Genomic DNA, 20,131 nt, shown 5'->3' with positions numbered 1-20,131 from the left:
AGTGTGCTCACACCAAGAAGTGGTGCCTGGCACAGTAGAGAAGAGTTCTGAAAATTGATCTAGGAGATTTATGCAATTATCTTTCTGCTCAGCAGTAAGACAATCAGCCAAAACTACACCTTCCACAAGAGCATCTTGATCTGTGGAAGAGAAGAGATCAGGTAGAGGATCACGGTCTTCTTCCTGTCCCTCATCAGTTGCCATGAGCAGGGTGAGATCAGCCCTGTCATAGTAGGGTTTCAGGCGGTTGACATGGAGCACCCTAAGGGGACTCCTGGCAGTGCCTAAGTCAACTAAATAGGTGACTTCTCCCTTCTTTTCAACAATTGTGTGGGGACCACTCCATTTATCTTGGAGTGCTCTTGGGGCCACAGGCTCCAAGACCCACACTTTCTGCCCTGGTTGGTACTGAACCAAAACAGCCTTCTGATCATGCCATTGCTTCTGGAGCTCTTGGCTGGCCTGAAGGTTTTTACTGGCCTTTTTCATGTACTCAGCCATCCTTGATCTGAGGCCAAGTACATAGTCCACAATATCCTGCTTAGGAGCTTTTAAAGGTTGTTCCCAACCCTCCTTTACAAGTGTGAGTGGACCCCTAACAGGGTGTCCAAAAAGAAGTTCAAAGGGGCTGAAGCCCACTCCTTTCTGGGGTACCTCCCTGTAGGCAAAAAGGAGGCATGGTAGAAGGATATCCCATCTCCTGCGGAGTTTTTCAGGGAGACCCATAATCATGCCTTTGAGAGTTTTATTAAATCTCTCCACCAGTTCATTTGTTTGTGGATGATAGGGTGTTGTGAACTTGTACGTTACACCACACTCCTTCCACATGGCCTTTAAGTATGCAGACATGAAATTGCTTCCTCTGTCTGATACTACTTCCTTTGGGAAGCCCACCCTGGAAAATATTCCCAGGAGGGCCTTTGCCACTGCAGGAGCTGTAGTGGTCCTTAAAGGAATAGCTTCAGGATATCTTGTGGCATGGTCCACTACCACCAAGATAAACCTATTGCCTGAAGCAGTAGGAGGGTCAAGGGGGCCAACTATGTCAACCCCTACCCTTTCAAAGGGAACCCCAACCACAGGCAGTGGGATAAGGGGTGCCTTTGGGGTGCCACCTGTCTTGCCACTGGCTTGACAGGTTTCACAGGACTTACAAAATTCCTTTGTGTCCTCAGACATCCTAGGCCAATGAAACAGGGGAACAAGCCTGTCCCAAGTTTTCATTTGTCCTAGATGCCCAGCTAAGGGAATGCCATGTGCCAGTGTTAGGAGGAACTTTCTGTACTCCTGAGGAATCACTAATCTCCTGGCAGCTCCAGGTTTAGGATCCCTATGCTCAGTGTACAAGAGGTTGTCCTCCCAGTAAACTCTGTGAGAGTCACTGACATCCCCATTAGCCTGTTTGACAGCTTGCTGTCTGAGACCCTCTAATGTGGGACAGGTTTGCTGTGCCACACTCAGCTCCTCTCTGGCAGGCCCCCCTTCACCCAAAAGCTCAGCAGTGTCTGCTTCCAGCTCCTCTGGTGTAGGTTCTGCACAGGGAGGGAATTCTTCTTCCTCAGAAGTTGAATCCACTGTAGAGGGAGGGATAGTAGGAAGTGGTTTGCTTCTACTAGCCCTAGCTTTAGGGAGCACTTGGTCCATTGTTCCAGGATCCAAGCTTCCCTGTCCTTTTTGCTTTTTGGCCTGAGCCCTTGTCAAAGCAAAAATATGCCCTGGGATGCCCAGCATTGCTGCATGGGCCTCCAACTCCACATCTGACCAAGCTGATGTCTCCAAATCATTCCCTAATAGACAGTCTACAGGTAAATCTGAAGCTACCACAACTTTCTTTGGACCAGTTACCCCCCCCCAGTTGAGATTTACAACAGCCATGGGGTGGCTTTGTGTTATGTTGTGAGCATCGGTTACTTGGTACTGGTGTCCAAGTATGTGTTGTTCAGGGTGCACCAGTTTCTCAATCACCATTGTGACACTGGCACCTGTGTCCCTGTAGGCCTGGACCTCAACACCATTTATTAGGGTTAGTTGCTTGTACTTCTCCAAGTTATGGGGGCAAGCAACCAAAGTGGCTAAATCAATAGCCCCTTCAGAGACTAAAGTAGCCTCTGTGGTCTCCCTAATCAGACCAACCCACAACTAAATTACCAAAAGTGAGCCCAGCTACTCCCTTGGATTGGCTATTAGTAGTTTTGCTCCCACCACCACTGCTATTAGTAGGGACACTGGGTGTAGCAGTAGGGGTTGTAGTGGTAGGAGCAGTGGTGCCTTTCTTTGGACAACTGGGATCTGTTGTCCAATGGCCTTTTATTTTACATAAATAGCACCATGGTTTCTTTTCCTTGTTCTGATTAAAAGAGGATTTGGGCCCACCACCCCCACCAGAGTGTTTTTGTGGGCCTGATGAAGACTCATTTTTAGATTTGTCCCCACCCTTGTCAGAAGACTTACCATCCTTCTTTTTGTTGCCATCTTTGTCACCCCCTGTATGAACTTTTCTGTTCACTCTTGTTCTGACCCATTTGTCTGCCTTCTTTCCCAATTCTTGGGGAGAGGTCAGATCAGAGTCCACCAAGTACTGGTGCAACAAATCAGACACACAATTATTAAGAATATGCTCTCTCAGGATTAAGTTATACAGGCTGTCATAATCAGTAACTTTACTGCCATGTAACCACCCCTCCAAGGCCTTCACTGAATGGTCAATGAAATCAACCCAGTCTTGTGAAGACTCCTTTTTGGTCTCTCTGAACTTTATCCTGTACTGTTCAGTGGTTAAGCCATAACCATCCAGGAGTGCATTCTTAAGAACTTGGAAATTATTAGCATCATTTTCTTTTACAGTAAGGAGCCTATCCCTACCTTTTCCACTAAATGATAGCCATAGGATAGCAGCCCACTGCCTTTGAGGGACATCCTGTACAACACAGGCCCTCTCAAGTGCAGCAAACCACTTGTTAATGTCATCCCCCTCCTTATAAGGTGGAACTATCTTGTGCAGATTCCTGGAATCATGCTCTTTTGCAGGATGACTATGGGGAATACTGCTGCTGCCACCATGGGTATATAAACCCAACTTCTGTCTTTCCTTCTCTAATTCAAAAGACTGTCTATCCAAATCCAGCTGTTGCTTTTTAAGCTTCAGTCTGGTTTGTTCCACCCTCAACTTATTGAGTTCCCTCTCTAACATTCTGTCATCAGGGTTGGTGGGAGGGACATTTCTAGAAACAGAGCTATGATGGGAATGAACAGAAGGAGACCTGTCCCTTCCAGAAGCCACCCTAACAGCTTGGTTAACAGAAACATTACTACCAGTATGGTGAGAATAAATGCTTTTGCTATGATGTGAGACACCACTATTTATATGGTGTGGCTCATCATCATTACCATCTATGCTAGATTGTCTAGTAATGGGCAGACTAGGAAGTTTCTTTCCTGAATCTTTTCCTGGGGGAGTCCCTGAATCAGATTGAGAACTATTAGGTACTTTTTCAACAGATGAGGCACCTATGGCCTTATCCTGTTCTCTAAGCATGTTAAGTAACAGTTCCAAGGAAGGATTCTTCCCTACACTCAAACCTCTCTCTATACAGAGACTCCTTGCTCTTTTCCAGCTAAGGTTGTCATATGCAAGTTTGGACAGATCAACATTTTGGCCTGTGCCAGACATTTTTAGAGAGAGTTAAAGTGATAGAAAAAGAGAAAAGTTTTCAGAACTTTTTGGAAAGACAGAAAAAAACTTTTTAAACTTTTAAGAACTTTTTGAAAGTTTAGAAGTACTTTTCAGCACTTAGAAAAGAGTGAAAAGAGGAAATGCAAAACTTTTTGGCTATGTGTATATACACTGACCTTGTTTTGTATATTTTTCTCTTATGAAAAGTACAATGACAAGAGTGGTAAGCAGTCTCAAGCACTTATCCCACCACTGCACAACCAATGTAGGAGGCTGGACTGGCTTGTAGTGAGTACCAAGGGGTACTTGCACCTTGCACCAGGCCCAGTTATCCCTTATTAGTGTATAGGTTGTCTAGCAGCTTAGGCTGATAGATAATGGTAGCTTAGCAGAGCAGCTTAGGCTGAACTAGGAGACGTGTGAAGCTACTACAGTACCACTTAGTGTCATATGCACAATATCATAAGAAAACACAATACACAGTTATACTAAAAATAAAGGCACTTTATTTTTATGACAATATGCCAAAGTATCTTAGAGTGTACCCTCAGTGAGAGGATAGGAAATATACACAAGATATATATACACAATAGCAAAAATATGCAGTATAGTCTTAGAAAACAGTGCAAACAATGTATAGTTACAATAGGATGCAATGGGGAAACATAGGGATAGGGGCAACACAAACCATATACTCCAAAAGTGGAATGCGAACCACGAATGGACCACAAACCTATGTGACCTTGTAGAGGGTCGCTGGGACCATTAGAAAATAGTGAGAGTTAGAAAAATAACCCTCTCCAAGACCCTGAAAAGTGAGTGCAAAGTGCACCAAAGTTCCCCTAAGGACAAAGAAGTCCTGTTAGAGGAATAATGCAGGAAAGACACAAACCAGCAATGCAACAACTGTGGATTTCCAATCTAGGGTACCTGTGGAACAAGGGGACCAAGTCCAAAAGTCACAAGCAAGTCGGAGATGGGCAGATGCCCAGGAAATGCCAGCTGCGGGTGCAAAGAAGCTTCTACTGGACAGAAGAAGTGGAGGTTTCTGCAAGAACGAAAAGGGCTAGAGACTTCCCCTTTGGTGGACGGATCCCTCTCGCCTTGGAGAGTCGTGCAGAAGTATTTTTCCGCTGAAAAGACGCCAAAAAGCCTTGCTAGTCGCAAATCGTGCGTTTGCCGTTTTTGGACGCTGCCGGGGCCCAGGAGGGACCAGGAGGTCGCAAATTGGACCTGAAGAGAGAGGGGACGTCGAGCAAGACAAACAGCCCTCACTGAAGCAGGTAGCATCCGGAGAAGTGCCAGAAACAGGCACTACGAGGATGCGTGAAACAGTGCTCGCCGAAGTTGCACAAAGGAGTCCCACGTCGCCGGAGACCAACTTAGAAAGTCGTGCAATGCAGGTTAGAGTGCCGTGGTCCCAGGCTTGGCTGTGCACAAAGGATTTCCGCCGGAAGTGCACAGGGGCCGGAGAAGCTGCAAAGTCGCGGTTCCCAGCAATGCAGCCCAGCGAGGTGAGGCAAGGACTTACCTCCACCAAACTTGGACTGAAGAGTCACTGGACTGTGGGGGTCACTTGGACAGAGTCGCTGGATTCGAGGGACCTCGCTCGTCGTGCTGAGAGGAGACCCAAGGGACCGGTAATGCAGCTTTTTGGTGCCTGCGGTTGCAGGGGGAAGATTCCGTCGACCCACGGGAGATTTCTTCGGAGCTTCTGGTGCAGAGAGGAGGCAGGCTACCCCCACAGCATGCACAAGCAGGAAAACAGTCGAGAAGGCGGCAGAATCAGCGTTACAGAGTTGCAGTAGTCGTCTTTGCTACTATGTTGCAGGTTTGCAGGCTTCCAGCGCGGTCAGCAGTCGATTCCTTATCAGAAGGTGAAGAGGGAGATGCAGAGAAACTCGGATGAGCTCTTGCATTCGTTATCTAAAGTTTCCCCAGAGACAGAGACCCTAAATAGCCAGAAAAGAGGGTTTGGCTACCTAGGAGAGAGGATAGGCTACTAACACCTGAAGGAGCCTATCAGCAGGAGTCTCTGACGTCACCTGGTGGCACTGGCCACTCAGAGCAGTCCAGTGTGCCAGCAGCACCTCTGTTTCCAAGATGGCAGAGGTCTGGAGCACACTGGAGGAGCTCTGGACACCTCCCAGGGGAGGTGCAGGTCAGGGGAGTGGTCACTCCCCTTTCCTTTGTCCAGTTTCGCGCCAGAGCAGGGGCTAAGGGGTCCCTGAACCGGTGTAGACTGGCTTATGCAGAATTGGGCACATCTGTGCCCAAGAAAGCATTTCCAGAGGCTGGGGGAGGCTACTCCTCCCCTGCCTTCACACCATTTTCCAAAGGGAGAGGGTGTCACACCCTCTCTCAGAGGAAGTTCTTTGTTCTGCCATCCTGGGCCAGGCCTGGCTGGACCCCAGGAGGGCAGATGCCTGTCTGAGGGGTTGGCAGCAGCAGCAGCTGCAGTGAAACCCCAGGAAGGGCAGTTTGGCAGTACCAGGGTCTGTGCTACAGACCACTGGGATCATGGGATTGTGCCAACTATGCCAGGATGGCATAGAGGGGGCAATTCCATGATCATAGACATGTTACATGGCCATATTCGGAGTTACCATTGTGAAGCCACATATAGGTAGTGACCTATATGTAGTGCACGCGTGTAATGGTGTCCCCGCACTCACAAAGTTCAGGGAATTGGCTCTGAACAATGTGGGGGCACCTTGGCTAGTGCCAGGGTGCCCTCACACTAAGTAACTTTGCACCTAACCTTTACCAGGTAAAGGTTAGACATATAGGTGACTTATAAGTTACTTAAGTGCAGTGTAAAATGGCTGTGAAATAACGTGGACGTTATTTCACTCAGGCTGCAGTGGCAGGCCTGTGTAAGAATTGTCAGAGCTCCCTATGGGTGGCAAACGAAATGCTGCAGCCCATAGGGATCTCCTGGAACCCCAATACCCTGGGTACCTCAGTACCATATACTAGGGAATTATAAGGGTGTTCCAGTAAGCCAATGTAAATTGGTAAAAATGGTCACTAGCCTGTTAGTGACAATTTGGAAAGAAATGAGAGAGCATAACCACTGAGGTTCTGATTAGCAGAGCCTCAGTGCGACAGTTAGTCACTACACAGGTAACACATTCAGGCACACTTATGAGCACTGGGGCCCTGGGTTACCAGGGTCCCAGTGTCACATACAACTAAAACAACATATATACAGTGAAAAATGGGGGTAACATGCCAGGCAAGATGGTACTTTCCTACAGTGGGCCAGGCCGGGCCTAGTATGAGCCAGAGAGGGGCATTGTCAGAGATTCCTCTAGCAAGAATCTCGACGTGTGAGAGGCTTCTGCAGTCAGTGCTCGGAAGAAGCATCAGGTCTATTCTGGATTGGGAGTCATGGGCTGCTGAGGTGTGGGTGAATTGTCTCTGCCTCGGATACCATATCCGCCATGCGTCACACAAGCCTGTGGCAGATAACCACCCCTTAATTTTGGTTGCCAGTGTACGTCTATATGTGGTGAGTGGGCCGTCTACATCTAAGGTCGGATCCGGGGTTGCGTTGAAGTCACCGCCTAGTATGGTGTGTCCAGGGGGGTAGGTCAGAAAGACGTTTTGTCAGTGCCTGGAGGGTTGGACTAACTGGGGGGGGGGGCGTAGATAGTTATTATATTAAATATGTTCCCTTCTACTTTACCGGTAATGGCTACAAACCGCCCCTGCTGGTCTCTCCGTACTTGGATGTGTGTCATAGGGAATGTACGATGTAGTAAGATGGCTACTCCTCGTGTTCCACGTGTGTATCCCGCATGATACACTCTATCGAACCCCCTACTAGTCAGGAATGGGCATCTGTCCCCCAGAAGGTGGGTCTCCTGCAACATAAGTATTTCTGGACAGTGTCTATGTATGAAGGTGAATACTGCGGTACGTTTAATTTGATCTAGGAGCCCATTGATGTTCCATGACATAATTTGTACTTGATTCATGGGGTGTGTGTGATTGTATGGGAATTGTATAGTTGTTGAGCCAACCTTTAGCTACTAGCTTTTACGACTCTGAGGGACTCATCTCTCGATCTTCCCTTTGCCGGTCCCCAGGCTTTATCATATCTGTCCGATCATTAAGCATCCTGTCCTGTGTCTCGATTAAAGGGAAATATGAACCTTGCCTTTGTATACCGATTCTAACATTGGCCTTTAGAACGAGGCCGAAACCCCTTTGCCCCCCAACTCCCTCCCCACCCCATACTTCACCCCAGAAGCATCTGTCGCCCATATATATATAACCCCTCACTTCTAGAACTGGTGAGGTGGCTTTTGAGTAGTGAGGCTGTGGTATCAATGGCGGTAGACCCCTCCCTAACATCGGATCTTACATAGGTGTATAATATTCGATGTGTGATCAAGTTAGACAACGCTTCTGTTTCTGAGTTCATTGTCTTATGTCTATCTCAGAATAAGTACCACCCCTGCAGTCACAGAATTGGACTATGGGACAGGTCTGAGTCCTCTTGTGCCTCCAACTGGACCCCAGTTGTGTCTTGTGGCTTTAGGCCCGTCAGGGTGGCTCCGGAGTTCTCTTTCGAGTGTGGGTGTCCGGGTTTCGATCGATGGGTCCCCGGAGGGGAGTCCAAGCCGGATCTATGTCTTCTTCTTCGTTTCCGAGAGCGTGTGCGCCGGCCGCGCATTGATTGTTGCCCCCTTGGGTGGGCCAGCGTTGTCTTAAGCGGTGGCCGCGATCTTGTCCTGTGCATGTCTAGTGGGGTTTCTTCCATTAGCCAGGTCCACGCCGCGATCGGCTGCTCAAAGAAGTAGGTCTTGTTATTGTAAATCACCTGGAGTCTTGCTGGGAACAAGAGACAGTACTGGATGTCCATTGATCTAAGTTTTTGTTTCACTTCCATGAACAAGCGGCGTTGTTGCTGTACTTCTAGTGCGTAGTCCGGGAAAAGGAGTACCTTCGTTCCATTGCAGAGAATGTTTTCCTTGGAACGAGCGTCTCGCAGAATCAGGTCTCTGTCCTTGAAGTTGAAGTGGCAGATTATTACTAGTCTGGGTGGGGAGCCGGGTGGAGGTCTCGCACGTAGTGACCTATGGGATCGTTCGATTGTGAACCATGGCGTGAGGTGTTCTGCTGGCACACAGGACCGGAACCATTCCTCCAGGAACGTACCCAACGATGACTCTGCAGTGGCCTCGGGAAGACCCACCGACGAAGATAATTATGACGAGATCTATTCTCGGCATCTACAGCCCTCCTGTGTAGTTCTGAGGTGCATTTGAAATTTGGGTTTTTAGGGTTGTTATCTCATCTTCTGCTGTGGAGATTCTGGCCTCGGCCTCTGTGATTTGGGATACTGCATTGCGGAGGACTTGCCGGATCAGGGCGACATCCACTCCAACTTCCCCTATTTTTGATTCGACTGCTGATTGGGAGGCCTGAATCGCCTGTAGAATCGCCGCCAGATCGCTGGACGATGTGTGTGGGTTATTACCACCATTGGTGGTTGGGTCGTCTGACCGTGAGCCCACATTCCCTGTGGTGAACTGGTCCATCCGTGTTTGTGCCGTTGTTTGCTTGATCGTCTTGTCTTTGCCCATGTTGATGGGTATGGTTTTAGCCTCTCTAGGGTTGCAGTGGACAGTCAATTTCGTTCTGCCCTAATGTAGGGTCTGATGGGTGATCTCTAGGGATCTGGTCTGGTTCCCCTTATGGTATATCTTAATTTATGAGTCTGTTAGATAGTTCTGGGGGTATTTGGGGGGACGTGGTGCTGCAGAGTCTATATCCACTTACTGTTTTGTTTTGTTGTTGTCCCTTTTTGTGACCCTTACCCTGGCGGAATTTTGTTAATTCTGTATGGTCCTGAGACTTCTCCCCTGTAGGGCCGGTAAGGATGCCTGGTGTCCGGGGGAGGGCGGTCAGCAATTGAAAAAGGGGGGTGAGAAGGAGGCAATCCTTGTAGTCCCCTACGCGCCACCCCAGGCCGCACCCAGCCGAGGCCCTTTCACGCTCACGGGCCCGGAAGGTTCAGATTCATTTCTCGGTAACCCATGCTTGTCCCAGCACACGTTTGTGGTTGCTGCTTGTCTGCTTTTACCTCACCTCGAGGCGATGTGTTGTTTAGGTTCCGGATTGCACGTTTGTGGTTGCTGCTTATCTGCTTGTACCTCACCTCAAGGTGATGTGTTTTTTAGGCCCCGGATTGCAGAGCAAACCCGCCCGTTCGGATTTCGGGCCGATCACTCCCCGGATTGCAGCCGGCTCCTGGCTCCGGGTTCCAAATTCTTTCACTCGCTCACGGGCCGGAAGGTTCAGCTTCATCTCTCGGTAACCCACCGCTTGTCCCAGCACACGTTTGTGGCTGCTGCTTGTCTGCTTTTACCTCACCTCGAGGCGATGTGTTATTTAGGCCCCGGATTGCACGTGTGTGGTTGCTGCTTGTCTGCTTTTGCCTCACCTCAGGCCAATGTGTTTTTTAGTCCCCGGATTGCAGCCAGCTCCTGGCTCCGGGTTCCAAATTCTTTCACTCGCTCACGGGCCCGGAAGGTTCAGATTCATCTCTTGGTCACCCACCGCTTGTCCCAGCACATGTTTGTGGTTGCTGCTTGTCTGCTTTTACCTCATCTCGAGGCGATGTGTTGTTTAGGCCCCGGATTGCACATTTGTGGTTGCTTCTAATCTGCTTTTACCTCACCTCGAGGTGATGTGTTTTTTAGGCCCCGGATTGCAGAGCAAACCTGCCGGTTCGGCTTTCGGGCCGATCACTCCCCGGAGTGCAGCCGGCTCCTGGCTCCGGGTTCCAAATTCTTTCACTTTTATTTTACTTGCTTTTTAGTTTTCTCGTAGTATCAGTTACATCCCTGTGCAGTGAAAATAGGTTTTAGAGGCTAGTCGCTGTAGGAACATGCCAACATGAGATTCTTAAATGGTCCCCTTTAAATACTAAGCATGCTACCTTGTGGAGTACAGGTCCTGTTTAGGATGACTTGCTCAATATTAGTTGTAAGCAGAACTAGTGGAACTTCACTCCATGGGATTCAACGGAATTATGTAAATACTTTGTGAGATTCTGCTAAGATCCGCCAACAGGCAGAAATATGCATGTTGTGCTGTTGGTGCTGCAATTTAGTATCAGTAGTGGGAGCAGACCTGAAAAAATCTGCTCGAACAGCACCAGGCAGTGATCAAGGGCACTAGGCCATTCGAGGTGATTTTTGCTGCTGCTCAAGTACAAAATCGACTCAAGCAGCAGCAAATGTACTCGAGAGGCAGCCTGCGACTACCCATGCTAGAAAATGGTGAGAGGATGCAAAATCTTACTTGCGCTCAAATTTCGGGAGCCTCGCAGGAAAAATTCCACCACAATGTGATTGGCGGATTTTAGACAGAACTCCATCTTACAAAAGTGAAGGGCAGTTGCCAAATCCCATCAATTCCGCACCTGGAATGAAAGATTCTGATCACATCTACTCAATATTTAAATGTAGGATTTCTATCTGTGAAAAAAAGTTATTCTAAAGATCAGGCAAAATTTCCATTACAATGGCATAAGTAGCATAATTATCATAATTCTTGCACTACTCTGGCTATGCAAAATTCAAATTATTACCTATTATCCCACATTGCAGAAATATGCATTGTTTGCTGTAAAAAATGTAACTTGAATCCACCACTCATAGTGAAAAATAAGCACAAATGCATGGGAAAATGCAAATGATAGACAATGAGCAGCTGTTTTTCGCTGTGCTTTTGTTGTTTTTGCACAATTGCATTAGTTTTACAATTAAATGAATCTGCACTTTGCACCCAGATACAGAGCCAAATACCAGTTTTGCATTTCACATAAATGCTCAAGTTGCAAGAATTTCACACTCCCCTAGTTATTTTGCCAGGTTTACATTTGAGGTGGGCGGAACTTGTGGAGTTTAACTCTTCAGAAGTCCACGGAGTTACATAAAAAACTTTGTGAGATTCTGCTGAGTTCAGCAAAAGGGTGGAAATTGGCATGTTGTGGTGCTCATGCTGATTTTTAGCATCGGGAGACAATTCCACACTAAATCGTTGTGAACAGCACCATGCTCTGTGGGCCATAGGGAGCTGCTATTTAAGTTAACTTTGCTGCTGCTCAAATAGATTTTCTACTCAAGCCTCAGCTTTCTTACTGTGAATGGTTGAGACTGCCTGCCACTGTTCGCAGTGAGAAAATCTTGCTGGGTGCCCCCCATCACCCATGCTAGAGGATGCCAACTCCCATTCGTGCTCGCCAACTTAAATTTGATGAAACGCACATGAGAAAAATCCTGCCACATGGAGGTTGGAGGAATTTGTCAAGAACTCTGCGTTGCAAGCGTAACACGGAGCGACAAAATGTCACCAACTCCACCAGAGGAGCAGAATTTATCTTACTCCTAGTTTCCATGTAGGTATGAAAGTTGCATTAGTCAGGCTACACTTGTAGGTCTAAAGCCATATTTTTTCCATTGTCTGCCCAGTAAATGGCACAATGGATATTGAAGTCCACAGGTAACACTGTATTTTCCATGTTACTAGTGCAGTTTCCAACACACTATACTATGGCCTTACTGGAAAGGTAAATATGCCGGTTTTTGTTGATCCAGGTTTGCCATGTTTAAGGGATCAGAGCACATGCAGTAGGAACTCGAGAGTAGTATCCAAGTGCGCAGATTTCAAACACTAGCAATACCAGTGAGCAAAAGAAGGGGTTCACCATGCAAAAAGGTGCAGTTTCTAACAGATTTTAATACTGCATCAGAAGTTTAAAGAATTTAAACATAACATTCTAAATGTGGTTTTAATCAGTAGGATTGTATTACAGACAAAGCATTTAGAACAGAATTTTGACATCAGGTGTAGATCGAAACCTGAATATACCTCATCAGATATGGCCTTCAGAACTGAACACAATGGTCCAGATGTGGACTCTGAAAGTAGTAGTAATACTCCACACGAGGCTTTCAGACATTCACACACTATTCCAGAGATGGTTTTAGGCAAAGGATATAACACATTGGTTGAAGCCAAGAGAAGTTGAGAAAGCTATACAGATTATGCCAACACAGGTGCATGCAGTATTCCAAAGCAACCAGAGCTGAAAGCAGTACTACAAGCAAAGTCTCCATGAAAGGACACACAACTTCTCATAGGCCCTCTGGAAATTAACATACTATAACAGAGCTGTCTTTTAAACCTAAGTACAATATTCCAGACGAGAATCCTGTCAGTGTATTTAGCGCTTTAGCTGTGGCTTCCAGAAATTGGTACTTTACTCCAGATGAGGCCTCCAAAACTGGGCACAGTCTCCAGAGTTGATCACCAGAGATATTCACAATAAAATGTTGCCACCATAATGGAACACAATGTTCCAGGGAGGCCTACAGAAATACCTCAATATGCAAGATGTGGTACTCAAACATTCAAAGAGTTGTAGCAAAATTCTAAGTCAGGCATCAAGAACTGGACACAATATTTCAAATGGGGTGCGAGGCACTTGACACAATCCTGCAGATGAGGGTACCAAGGCAGTCAAAATATTTCAGAAGCAGCCTCTAGAACTGGATACAAAACTTGAGTTGAAGCAGCCATAACTGAACACAATACCAAAGATCTAGCCTTAAAAACTTGACACAATGGTATGGATGAAGGATTTTTATTTGGACACAACACACTACGTAATTTTCTAAGCACTCAGAACACTTCAGATGAAGCCTCTAGAATTAAATAAACACCCCGGATGCAGCATCCACAAATGAAGACAGTCTCTGGGTTTGGCTCCAAAACTGAAAACAACACTGCAAGTGCACCGGTCAGAACTAAACAACGCTGTAAGTATGGGCTAAAGTAGTAAAACAAATACTACAACTGGACGCACTACTTCAGGCGTGGCTTCAAGAACAAGATGATATCTGCTGCACTGGAAACATGAAAGTGGTGGCCTTTGAGCAAGAAGAAAAACTTCATGGTGTCATTAGGACAGGATACAAAATACCAAAACAACCTTTGATAACTGACACAATGCTCTAGATAAACAGTCTGCTTCAACAAAGCAGACACAGCCATCGCACCACACCTACGGAAAGCCATCAACATCTCCTTCGAAACTGCAAGATTCCTGGAAAGCTGGAAACACGCCGAAATCAACGCCCTTCTCAAGAAACCAAAGGCGGACCCTGAGGACCTGAAAAACTTCTGGCCAATCTCTCTGCTCCCTTTCCCGGCAAAGGGCATCGAGAAAATCGTCAACACTCAGCTCACTTAGTACCTCGAAGACAACAACATCCTCAACCCCTCGCAGTCCGGCTTCAGACGCAACCACAGCACCGAAACCGCCCTCCTTGCCGCTACAGACGAAATCAGAAGCCATCTCGACAATGGAGAAATATCAGCCCTCGTCCTCCTAGACCTATCAGCCGCCTTTGACACTGTCTGTCACCACACCCTAAAATCCCGGCTCCAAGCAGCAGGAATCCAGGACCAAGCCCTCGAATGGACCGCATCCTTCCTCGCCGGCAGAACCCAAAGAGTCCGCCTCCCCCTGTACCAATCCAAAGCCTTCAACATAATTTGCGGCGTACCCCAGGGCTCATCCCTCAGCCCGATGCTGTTCAACATCTATATGGCCCCCTTGTAGAAGTGGCCCGCCAGCACAACCTCAACATCATCTCCTACGCCAACGACACCCAACTCATCCTCTCCCTCACCAAGGACCCGCACACCGCCAAAACCAACCTCCACGAGGGCCTAAAAGCCATCGCCGACTGGATGAGAGACAGCCGGCTAAAACTGAACTCGGACAAAACAGAGGTCCTCATCCTTGGGCGTACCCCCTCTGCCTGGGACAACTCATGGTGGCCGTCCACGCTGGGTCCCCCACCGACACCCACCGACAGCGCACAAAACCTCGCCTTCACCCTTGACTCCTCACTCTCCATGTCAAAGCAGGTCAGTGCCATCTCCTCTTCCTGCTACAACACCCTCTGCATGCTTCGCAGAGTTTACAAATGAATCCCAACATTAACAAGAAAAACAGTAACCCAGGCCCTCGTCAGCAGCAGAATCGACTACGGCAACGCCCTCTACACAGGTATCTCATCCAAACTCCTGCAACGCCTCCAACGCATCCAAAATGCCTCCACCCGACTCCTCCTCAACATCCCTCGCCACTGCCACATCACCCCCCACCTAAGAGCTCCCCGTCAACAAGAGGATCACCTTCAAGCTCCTCACCCACGCACACAAGGCACTCCACAACACCTGACCATCATACCTGAACAACAGACTCAACTTCTACACCCCCACCTGACATCTCCGCTCCACTAACCTCGCCCTCGCCTCCATCCCCTGCATCCGACGCAAATCTTCCGGCGGCAGATTATTCGCGTACCTCGCCGCCAAGACCTGGAACACCCTCCAGCCGGATCTACGACTGACCCAGGACCGTCTTTCCTTCAGAAAACTCCTCAAGACGGCTCTTCGAGCAGTAGCAGCCCCCCATGCCCCCCCCCCAGCGCTTGAAACCCTCACAGGTATGTAGCGCACTTTACAAATTGATTGATAGATTGAGTGATTGATAAACCCTTCAGTAGCAGACACAATACACCATAGGCGGCCACCAGATCCGGATAAATTATCCCAGACGTAGTCTTTAAAAGTAGCATCAATGCTCCTGGAGAGGTTTTGAAAACTTTACCAAAACAACAGATGGAACTTTGTATACTTGGCTCATTACCCTAAGAGGTCTCTGCAGAACTAGACACAACACTTCAGAAGTGGCTACAGGTTTGGCCATAATAGGATAGATTGGTCTCTAAAGTGGAAATCAAATGACCAGGGGAGGCAGCAAGGGTTAGACAGGTTATTTCAAAGGAGCCCTTTAGAAATGTACCCAGAACTCCAGACAAGGCCTTACTTGTGCTGTGCACCCTGTCCAGTTGTAAAAATGCTTGTTTTCTGTTGGTTTTATTACTGCTCCTTCTGCACCCCTCCATCCCTTTTGGTCTATCCACAGTCTTTTCAGATAATGGAAATGTATTGTCTCTGGGAATGAGATACGTATGGAATGTCCCCGCATTCCATGCTGGAACAGGTGGTTGAGGAATGAGAAAACAAGGCGCAGTGTGAGAGGGTTAAAGCAAGGGTGTAACAAAGGTCACAGCGGTGCCGGGGGGCAAGCTCTAGGGCCCCCCTCAGAAGAGGACCCTCGCCTGAGAACTCCTGAGTGAGTCTGAAAGGGAGCCCCCTCCATGAACTTTGCAGCGTCCCCCCTCAATTTTTCTTACGTAACTGGGTTGGAGTGCTGGTCAGTTGCTTCCTCTTCATATTGTACTGAATTTGATTAAAGATAAAATATAGTGCACCACTTCTGGTCATCTTTTCTTGAGGAAGCTTGCAATGCGGCTGCCTGTGCTGCAATTATCTGGTTCTGGAGCTTAATTTGAGCTAGTGGTTGGCTCTTGGGCGTACCGGCACTCATTTTCGGGAACCAGAACTTATGTTTCTGCAGCAGACATTCACCAAGAGCAAGACAGGGTCAAACACGCAAAGCAGTAAGACGGGTGAAGATCTAAACAGGAAAAACAGGGAGAAAGGAAGAACATGCAAGACTTAGATACATAGGCAGGGAGTGTCTGGTAGTGCATAGACGAGCCACGATGTCGAGTCAGAATTATGCACTCTTGGTATTTGGCTCACCAATTTTAATGCCGTCCCGACTGTACAATGATGTGAGTGCAGCTTGGGATATTGTTTTCACTTCACAATGCCACACCGGCTGGATTTGAAAATCAAAGACAATCGTGGTCGGGGGGACAGCAGATGCTCAATTAAATACCAACACGTGTTTTTAGCTTTCAAGGAGGATTATGGTTTACCTGTGACAACTATAAAAACAGTATTAACAGGGTAAGCGGACAACACATTTTTGTTCATTTCAAAACAGTATGTTTTATTGGTCTAGAATAAACATTTTTATTTTTTAAAAGGCACTGCTGAGATTCGAACTCAGGATCTCCTGTTTACTAGACAGGCGCTTTAACCAACTAAGCCACAACGCCCTGTGCATTTATGATTTTGTACAGAGATTAGGGTGTAAGTGTCAAAGGTACACAGTATTCACACTTTTGCTATTTTGTTTTACCTTCTAACAAAAAAGAAGACGGAGAAGAAATCCTGATAGTGGAATGGAAAAAAAATACAAAATAGGTCATGAAAAATGCTTATCACTCACTATACATACCTATATGTTCTTATTTTCAAATGTTTGAACGCCATACAGGGGTAGACGAAGTGCTCAAAACTTACATTAAACACAACAATATTAGAGTACAATGATAAAGGTTACCAATGTAAGCAATATAATTAAACTAAGGCTTACATAACCCATGCGCTCCTTCCTACACCTCTCGTGACCTCTGGCCGCCCCATCTAAAACTCGACACTCTCCGAGTGAAAGTGCCTAGGGTCATGCAGCCCGGATTCAAACAGCGCTTCAAAACGTGCACTATGAGAGGCCCATGAAAACATGGCGGAGGCTGGAGTCACAGCAACAGGAGGGTCCTGTGACCCATCAATGGCTATAAAGAGTTTCTGGTAAAACCGTCTGCCACCAGAGATCACTTGTATAAAAGAATAAACAACAGCCCTATGTGCTGTTACTTTAAGCGATTAAGTTGCATACGTTAATTTGCTAATAAAATGACCTAAAAAGGCAAAAAGTGAAAAAAACGGGCCCGATGTCTAATATAATTAGCTACTAACCGGCCACATGTTATCTGCTGTGTAGTGTGGGTTACTCGGGTTACTCACATCACGACAGTGTCTGCCTGTGGTTGTGAGTCAAGCATTTGCACATCATCATATTTCACTAGCCAGAGCATTGAGGCGCTGGAACAATCCTGAGCTCAAGCATAACTTGCACATACCAGGAACCGATCATAATAAAACACGTACATTGTACAATGAATGGCACTGAAGGCGCTTCACCATAAGAACCGCAGGATGAGCAACTCCAGGGAAAGATGGACTGAAGACTAGAATCGTTCCACACCCCGCCTGCCCTTTTATGCCCCAGAAAAAGACTGACCTCTGCTCGGCAGCACCGCGCATGCTCAGTGTGCTGCACATTCTCCGCACACCCGAGCTCCTTCCATACCGCCGCTGTCACACATTAGGCTCTGAGTCCCTAACCCTTTACTTCCTGCACCATGTTTCTGCAGCCCCTCCCCTCCCCAGACCTTGGTCACTTGCTGGACTTGTTTCTATGATGCCCTTCAGTACACCGTTTATACTTTCCAAACCGGAAGGTGTTCCCTTTAACCCACAATTCTCTGCTCTGCCCCTCATAAAACATCTGAATTGTGTTGCAGGAGGTGTGTGTGGCGCAGCTAATCCGCTACAGCAGAGAAGAAGTTTCATCTATGGAACATCAGTAGTCGTGGCCGAGTGGTTAAGGCGATGGACTAGAAATCCATTGGGGTCTCCCCGCGCAGGTTCAAATCCTGCCGACTACGGTTTATTTTACATAAATGTTCTCATGCTTCACTTTTTCATTATTAATGAGATCCAGTATCCCACAGTACTCACGCCTAAAACGAGTCGTGTGCCACGGATTATACGGTACCTGGTTTGCCTTCTGACCCAAATATATCAACAGCACATGACCAGGGGCATTGACAGCGCTGAGCAGAACAGATGCAGCCTAAAATATATTCCTTTTATATTCATCATGAGTGTCGCTGGTATAAAAATGACATGGTTCGAGGGCCCCATTGCTAGGATTAAGGGCTGGTTCCGTGTTTTGGACTTCTTAATGGGATTTTTCCAGGACTATGCAAAAGAAAAGTGATTGTGCCACAACTAGCATAAATGCCCAGAAGAGAACAAAACTTAAAATGCCAACATCTAAGCGCGAGTGCTGTGTGTGTTTAAAAACAACAGTAATGCCTATCTTGTTTGCAATATTACTTTTCCCCAGTTTCCCTTTGTAAGTATCCTAATTACAGGCCCATATGAGAATCCAAACTAAAACCTAGACACACAGCCTTTGATCCTTGTGCCTCGTCACAGCAGGATTATCTCCACACTGTAGCACCGACAAAACATGGAGAAGTGTGAACGATTTACATCCAAGTGAAATAGAAAGAGACAAAATAAAGCTTCCTGCCCCACAATGAGTGACTGAAACCTCCTGCTTCTGCCCTGAACCCAAATGTATTTACAATTGGAATCCCTGTCTGAATATTTAACTTCCCTACATACTATTCAAATATGATGCACAACAGCAACCGTACCCACTAAAATATGTAAAAACATTTCCTCTCCAAGGAGCATTCATTCAGTGAAATTGATTAAACTGTACACACACTTCCCAATGCTCAGAAAGTTTTTGTAAAACCAATAACCGGAGCAGCTCCCTTCTAACCTAGTAGCCGACAGCAAAGCTCATTGTGAGCCCCGGCCGAACAGACTAGAGTCACCCTAAATGAAGCCACTGGGGTAAGGGTCACCTTCATTCATCACTGCTTGTTCCTGGAGCGCCTTGCAGTGGTGGAAAAACAACAAGAGCACTGAAATAAAAAAACAAATTAAAAGAATGATACAAAAAGGACGACTAATGCACATGTCACTCTAAGTTTCCGTAGCATCTATAAATAATAACAAGACCCTTTAAATAGCACACACCCAAAAAGAGTTATGCTGTAGGATTAAAATAATATAAATACAAATAAAAAGAGAAGGCCAAAGTAAGATCATGAGCGGTAATACATTGCAGCACCAGTGAGCAAGGTAGCTCAGTGTGTGGAGCACCTGCTGCTTAGAGTGCGCAATGAATGCAATAAATACTCCAGGTGCAACACTGAGGTGCACCATACATGTTGTATGAATAAATATTAATTTAGAGGTTGGTAAGTTATGAAGACTCATGGCCTGTGCCACCACTGAGTGACATAGCTGAATGGTAGTGCATCTGCCACTGCGAGCAGACACAGCCACGTGTAAAGAGGGTCTAAAGTCTTTAATAAAACAAGAGCAAAACACCAACAATCTGAAAGAAAAGGTGTGCTTTAAAAAAAAAAAGATAAACATACATATACATTGCACCACCAGTGAGCGAGGTAGCTCAGTGTGTAGGGAGCCTGCTGCTGAGAGCGTGCCATGAATTAAATAAATATCCCAAGGGCAACACTGAGAAGCAACATAAATGTTGTAGAGAAAAATATTAATTTAGAGGTTTGTATTTTATAATTCTCACTGCATGCACCACCACTGAGTGAGATAGCTGAATGGTTGTGCATCTGCCGCTGTGAGCAGCCATAACCACGTGTAAGAGGGCCCAAACTCTTTAATAAAAACAAGAACATAACACCCATGATTCTAAAGTAAAGGTGTGCTTTAGAAAAAGATAAACATACAAATACATTTCACCACCAGTGCAAGAAGAAG

At 46.7% G+C, this 20,131-nt stretch overlaps 1 long non-coding RNA gene and 2 other non-coding genes across 3 annotated transcripts in view; 1 reads left to right on the top strand and 2 right to left on the bottom strand.

Moving 5' to 3' along the window:
- The window catches only part of LOC138267317 (uncharacterized), a 56,094-nt gene that overhangs the window by 8,798 nt on the left and 27,165 nt on the right, over positions 1–20,131 (bottom strand). The gene's annotated exons all lie outside the window — the stretch shown is intronic.
- Positions 16,670–16,743, bottom strand: TRNAT-AGU (transfer RNA threonine (anticodon AGU)). The gene has a single exon. It is a non-coding gene; the product is annotated as a tRNA-Thr (tRNA).
- On the top strand, positions 18,117–18,198 carry TRNAS-AGA (transfer RNA serine (anticodon AGA)). Its single transcript has one exon. It is a non-coding gene; the product is annotated as a tRNA-Ser (tRNA).

This window comes from Pleurodeles waltl, chromosome 12 (assembly GCF_031143425.1).
Source record: "Pleurodeles waltl isolate 20211129_DDA chromosome 12, aPleWal1.hap1.20221129, whole genome shotgun sequence".
Lineage (NCBI taxonomy): Eukaryota > Metazoa > Chordata > Amphibia > Caudata > Salamandridae > Pleurodeles > Pleurodeles waltl.
This window is presented reverse-complemented; position numbering and strand designations above follow the sequence as displayed.